We start from the raw sequence: 6656 nt of genomic DNA, 5'->3' as shown, positions 1-6656 counted from the left end.
ACACTCCCTTCTCACCTCCTCTCCTCTCCTCCACCTTTCTCTCGCAACCTCCTCTCTCCACCCTCTTCTCCTCCACACCTCCTCTCCTCCCCCCTCTCCTCCCCTCCTCCTCCCCACCCTCCTCTCCTCTCCTCCACCCTCCTCTCCTCCACCCTCTCTCTCCTCCACCCTCCTCTCCTCGCCACCCCTCCCTCCTCTCTCTCCCCACCTCTCCTCTCTCCACACTCCTCTTCTCCACCCTCTCTCCACCCCCATCCTCTCCTCCACCCTCCTCTCTGCCACCCTCGTCTCCTCTCCTGCCACCCTCCTCTCCGCACCCTCCTCTCCGCCCCCTCCTCTCCTCTCCTCCACCCTCCTCTCCGCCACCCTCCTCTCCTCTCCTCCACCCTCCTCTCCTCTCCTCCCCCCTCCTCCCACCCTCCTAGGCAACAGTGACAAGGTTCTAGTTTCATGACAGACTCTTTTGGCAACTTCGATAAGGAAGAAAAAAATTATAAGGCTAAAAAATCACGAGGCGACCTGCCAGTACGTTGCAATTCAACTTTGCAGTGTTTTATTTAACTAAGGCAAGTCAGTTAAGAACAAATTCTTATTTACAATGACGGCCTAGGAACAGTGGACTGCCTTGTCGAACAAATTTGAACAACCAGCTCGGGGATTCGATCTAGCAACTTTTCCGGTTACTGGCCCAACGCTCTAACCACTGGGCTACCTACCGCCTCTACACTCTAACCACTGGGCTTACGCTGCACCCTCTACAACTCTAAACCACTGGGCTACGTACCGCTGTTTTTTAGTAAAGTTAGTTGACGTAAAATAGCCACTTGCGAAATGCACTCATTAAAAATCTTGCTAGCTACTAATTTATATTTTATTTAAGCGGATAAAGTAGGGACGTAGATTCTCTAAAGAGTCCATAACTGAAACCAGATCCTAATCATGTTGCCTAGGGTTGGGTTTTCAAGCCTACAACCATCCTCCTCTTCTCTAGTCTCCTCTCCTCTACCTCACCATCCTCCTCCTCTCCTCCAGTCTCCTCTCTCTCTTCCACCCTCATCACCATCCTCCTCTCCACCATCCTCCTCTCCATCCATCCTCCCTCTCCTCCACCCTCACCACCTGCTCCTTTTCCTCCACCCTCCCTCTCTCCACTCCTCATCACCATCCTCCACTCCACCATCCCTCTCTCCTCACCCCTTCCCATTCTCTCCTCCTCCTCCACCCTCCTCTCCACCATCCTTCTCTCCTCTCCTATCTCCACGTCACTTCCTCCTCTCCTACACCCTCCTTTCCTCTCCTCCACCATCCTCTCCTCTCATCCACCTCCTCCCTTCAACCTCCCACCCTCCTCTCCTCCTCTCCTCCACCCTCATCACTCCCCTCCACCTCCTCCTCTCCTCCACCCTCACCTTCCTCCTCTCCTACACCCTCCTTTCTCTCCTCCACCATCCTCTCCTCTCATCCACCCTCCTCCCCTTCACTCTCCCCCCTCCCTCTCCTCCTCTCCTCCACCCTCATCACTCTCCTCCACCCTCCTCCTCTCCTCCACCCTCATCACTCCCCTCCACCCTCCTCTCTCTCCACCCTCATCACTTCTCCCTCCACCTCCTCCTCTCCTCCACCCTCATCACTCTCTCCACCCCCCTCCTCTCCTCCACCTCATCACTCTCCTCCACCTCCTCCTCTCCTCCACCCTCTTCCTCTCTCCACCCTCCTCTCCTCCACCTCTCCTTCCTCACCCTCCTCCCACCTCCTCCTCCCTCCTCCCCTCCTCTCAACCGCTCCTCTCGCTCACCTCCTCTCCACCACCCTCCTCCTTCCACCTCCTCTCTGCCACCCTCGTCTCCTCTCCTCCACCCTCACTTCTCCGCCACCCTCTCTTCGCCACCCCTCCTCTCCTCCCTCCTCCTCTCCTTCCACCCTCCTGCCTCTCTCTCCCCACCTCCTCCTCCTCCACCCTCCTCTCCGCCACCCTCCTCTCCTCTCCTCCCACCTCCTCTCCTCCACCCTCCTCTCCTCCACCCTCCTCTCCACCACCCTCCTCTCTCGCACCCTCCCTCTGCCACCCTCGTCTCGTCTCCTCCCCTCCTCTCCGCCACCCTCTCTCTCGCCACCTCCTCTCCTTCCTCACCCTCCTCTCCCCACCCTCCTCTCCTCCCTCCACCCTCCTCTCTCCATCCTCCTAGGCAACAGTGACAAGGTTCTAGTTTCAATGACAGCTCTTTGGCAACTTCGATAAGGGAAGAAAAAAAATTATAAGGCTAAAAAATCACGAGGCAGACCTGCCAGTACGTTGCAATTCAAAACCTTGCAGTGTTTTTTATTTAACTAGGCAAGTCAGTTAAGACCAAATTCTTATTTACAATGACGGCCTAGGAAACATGGGTTAACTGCCTTGTTCAGGGGCAGAACGACAATTTGAAAACCAGCTCGGGGAATTCGATCTAGCAACCTTTCGGTTACTGGCCCAACGTCTAACCACTGGGCTACCTACGCGCCTCTACACTCTAACCACTGGGCTACGCTGCCACCTCTACACTCTAACCACCTGGGCTACCTACCGCCTGTTTTAGTAAGTTTAGTTGACGTAAAATAGCCACTTGCGAAATGCACTCATTAAAAATCTTGCTAGCTACTAATTTATATTTATTTAAGCGGATAAAGTAGGGACGTAGATTCTCTAAAGAGTCCATAACTGACCAGATCCTAATCATGTTGCCTAGGGTTGGGTTTTCAAGCCTACACCATTCCTCCTTCTCTAGTCTCCTCTCCTCTACACCTCACCCATCCTCCTCCTCTCCTCAGTCCTCCCTCTCTCTTCCACCTCCTCATCACATCCTCCTCTCTCACCATCCTCCTCTCCCCTCCTCCTTCTCCTTCCACCTCACCATCCTGCTCCTTTCCTCACCCTCCTCTCTCCACCCTCATCACCACATCCTCCATCCCACCATCCTCTCTCCACCCTCACCATTCTGCTCCTCTCCTCCACCCTCCTCTCCACCATTCCTTCTCTCCTCTCCGATCTCCCTACACCTTCCTCCTCTCTACACCCTCCTTTCCTCTCCTCCACCACCCTCCTCTCATCCACCTCCTCCCCTCACCTCCTCCACCCTCCTCTCCTCCTCCACCTCATCCTCCCTCCACCCTCCTCCTCTCCTCCACCCCTCACCTCCCTCTCTCCTAACCCTCCTTTCCTCTCTCACCATCCTCTCCCTCTCATCCCCCTCCTCCCCTTCAACCTCCCCGCCCTCCCTCTCCTCCACCCTCATCACTCTCCTCCCCCTCCTCCTCTTCCTCCACCCCTCACTCCCTCCACCTCCTCTCCTCACCCTTCACTCCCTCCACCCTCCTCCTCTCCTCCCTCATCTCCCCCTCCCACCCCCTCTCCTCCACCCTCATCACTCTCTCCACCCTCTCCTCACTCTCTCTCCACCTCTCATCACTCTCCTCCACCCCCTCCTCTCCTCCACCTCATCACTCTCCTCCACCTCTCCTTCCTCTCTCATCCTCTCTCATCCTCTCCCCTCTCCACCCTCCTCTCCCGCCCCCTCTCCTGCCACCCTCTCTCTTCCTCCACCCTCCTCTCCCGCACTCCTCCTCTCCTCCACCCTCGCTCCTCTCCTGCCACCCTCCTCCTCTCCTCCACCTCCTCCTCTCTCCTGGTTTGCGCTTAGTGGGACTATCATTTGTTTTTCAACAGGACAATGACCCAACACACCTCCAGGCTGTGTAAGGGCTATTTGATCAAGAAGGAGAGTGATGGAGTGCTGCATCAGATGACCTGGCCTACACAATCACCYGACCTCAACCCAATTGAGATAGTTTGGGATGAGTTGGACCGCAGAGTGAAGGAAAAGCAGCTAACAAGTTCTCAGCATATGTGGGAACTCMTTCAACACTGTTGGAAAAGCATTCCAGGTGAAGCTGGTTGAGAGAATTCCAAGCATGTGCAAAGCTGTCATCAAGGCAAAGGGTGGCTACTTTGAAGAATGTAAAATATTTGTTTAAAACTTTTTTGTTTGTTACTACATGAATCCATATGTGTTATTTCATAGTGTKGATGTCTTCACTATTATTCTACAATGTAGAAAATAGTAAAAATAAAGAAAAACCCTTGAATGAGTAGATGTGTCCCAACTTTTGACTTGTACTATACATATAGGAACTGTAGCGTAATCATTGATGTTGAGGATTCCCTTCACAGTAGCCTAATTATTATCAAAACAAGAATAAAACAGGACAAAATATGGTGAGGGAGGGGGGGTTACTGGGTGGAATGGCTAGATATATGGTCCCTGAAGTGAATTTCTCATTGCTGCAAAATGGCTCCCTCCCTCCCTCTCCACATAACCTTGGCTTCCTGCAACAGAGGAAGGAATGATTACAGGGTGGAAATGAATCTACCGCCACTTGTAAATCAGAACCAAGGACAGCTCCCTCGAGCTAGAGAATAGCAACCAGTGCTAACATCAGTACGAGACATAGAACATGCGCTGCGCTTCTTCTTCCTGACGAACCGGGGATTAAAATCATGCTATATTTTCGACGGGTGGGCAGGATTGTTGTTGTAGGTTAGACTATTTATTCATTCGACTGAGATTCGACTTGATATCAGGTGAATAAAAAAAATTAAAAACGGACAGTCTGTAATTCACTAAATTAATAATCGTGGGAAATGTGGATGTGTTGATTATTTATATAACCTTAGATTATGATGAGAGAACCGACAGAGGCGTTAGATTTCTACTGTGACAAGTGCAGGCCCTTTCAGGTTTGTGGTGTAGCCTACTAGCTATCTACGACATAAACCTCCCTAATATGAAAACCTCTGGTTTGAGAATCAGTCTCCCCCCCCCAAACTGCTATTCTCTTAGTAAAAATGTACCTTTTACAGGCTGCATGATAATAAAGACAGTTATACAGGTACGAAGAATGTAGCTGTCAAATCACGCACAGTTCAATAGGCTACACCCACATGTACTAGTTACCCTRCGCATTTATATTACGGAATATTGCATAACTTACCGAAATCCCGCATGGAACATATACATCCGAGGCCCACCTGAATTTGCATATTTGGGTGTCATGAAGAGAAAATCTTTTTTTATTGACACGTAGCTGATCAATGAGAGTATGAGCAGAGCGACGCTGAACATCATCAAACCCAGGACGCTCGCTATGCGGACCATCTTGCGGTGTTGACATCCCCGTCTGTGCAACGACAAGGGCAGCTGTTGTTACGCTTTCAGCGGAGAAGAGACACGTTTCGGAGAAAGAGGACACGGTCCGCTAGCTTGACATACTATATTACATAAGTAGGGAGGCAGAGAGAAATGCCAGCTGGTTCTTGTTTTGACGGTTATGTCTCTGGGCTCAGAGCGGTTCTCCTTCTCCCTGTGCACCGGTCCTGTCCCGCTCGTGCCATTCCGTTCCCTCGCGGCGAAGATTGATGCGGTGCGAATAATGGCGCTAGGGAGATGCATGTATCTCGAATCTAATTAATTAACCGTACCGGATGCTTAAAGGAGCAGCTAACCTATAGCGGAAATGAAATATATAAACAACGGCGTTAGGTCCCAGGGTCGACGCGGAGTCTTCCTTCGGGCTATCTCAAAGGGTGACTTAGCCTACACGCTGCTTTACAAACCAGCCTGGATTAGGTCCTGTTCAGCCTGCATTACCTTTTTAGCCTGCTTCCTAGAGATGTATAGGAACATAGGTCAGGGAGCATGTGAAGTAGGGCGATTCATTAGCAGACTGTCCTTAAAAGGGAGGACAGGAGGAAGGGGAGGAGGAAAGACGGAGTGCCACTCAGTGGTCACGCGTCAGAGAAAATGGAGCTGTGGTTTTCACCAGGAACACAACTACACACACACACACACACACACACAACACCACACACACACACAGACAGAAACAGACGAACAGACGACAGACAGACAGACCAGACAGACGCAGACAGACAAGACAGACAGACAGACAGACAGACCAGACAGCAGACAGACAGACAGACAGACAGACAGACAGACAGACAGACAGACAGACAGACAGACAGACAGACAGACAGACAGACAGACAAGAGCAGACAGACAGACAGACAGACAGACGCAGACAAGAAGACAGACAGACAGACAGACAGACAGACAGACAGACAGACAGACAGACAGACAGCGACAGCACAGACCGACGACAGACAGACAGACAGAGCAGACAGACAGACAGACAGACAGACAGACAGACAGACAGACAGACAGACAGACAGACAGACAGACAGACAGACAGACAGACAGACAGACAGACAGACAGACAGACAGACAGACAGACAGACAGCGCGCACGGACAGACAGACAGACAGACAGACAGACAGACAGACAGACAGACGACAGACAGACAGACAGACAGAAGACAGAAGACAGACACGGCAGACAGACAGACAGACAGGCAGGCAGGCAGACAGACAGACAGACAGACAGACAGACAGACAGACAGACAGACAGACCAGACAGACAGACAGACAGACAGACAGACAGACAGACAGACAGACAGACAGACAGACAGACAGACAGACAGACAGACAGACAGACAGATAGATGATAGATAGATAGATGACCTCCTGTATGTTCTCTGTCTCCTATAGTATAGATAGCTACAGTAGA

The 6656-nt window shown here is 51.7% G+C and overlaps 1 pseudogene; it reads right to left on the bottom strand.

Moving 5' to 3' along the window:
- The window catches only part of LOC112078900 (alpha-N-acetylneuraminate alpha-2,8-sialyltransferase ST8SIA3-like), a 10307-nt pseudogene extending 4697 nt beyond the window's left edge, over positions 1-5610 (bottom strand).
- Positions 5611-6656: the final 1046 nt, after the last annotated feature.

Source organism: Salvelinus sp. IW2-2015, unplaced genomic scaffold (assembly GCF_002910315.2).
Source record: "Salvelinus sp. IW2-2015 unplaced genomic scaffold, ASM291031v2 Un_scaffold6453, whole genome shotgun sequence".
NCBI classification, from domain to species: Eukaryota; Metazoa; Chordata; class Actinopteri; order Salmoniformes; family Salmonidae; genus Salvelinus; species Salvelinus sp. IW2-2015.
This window is presented reverse-complemented; position numbering and strand designations above follow the sequence as displayed.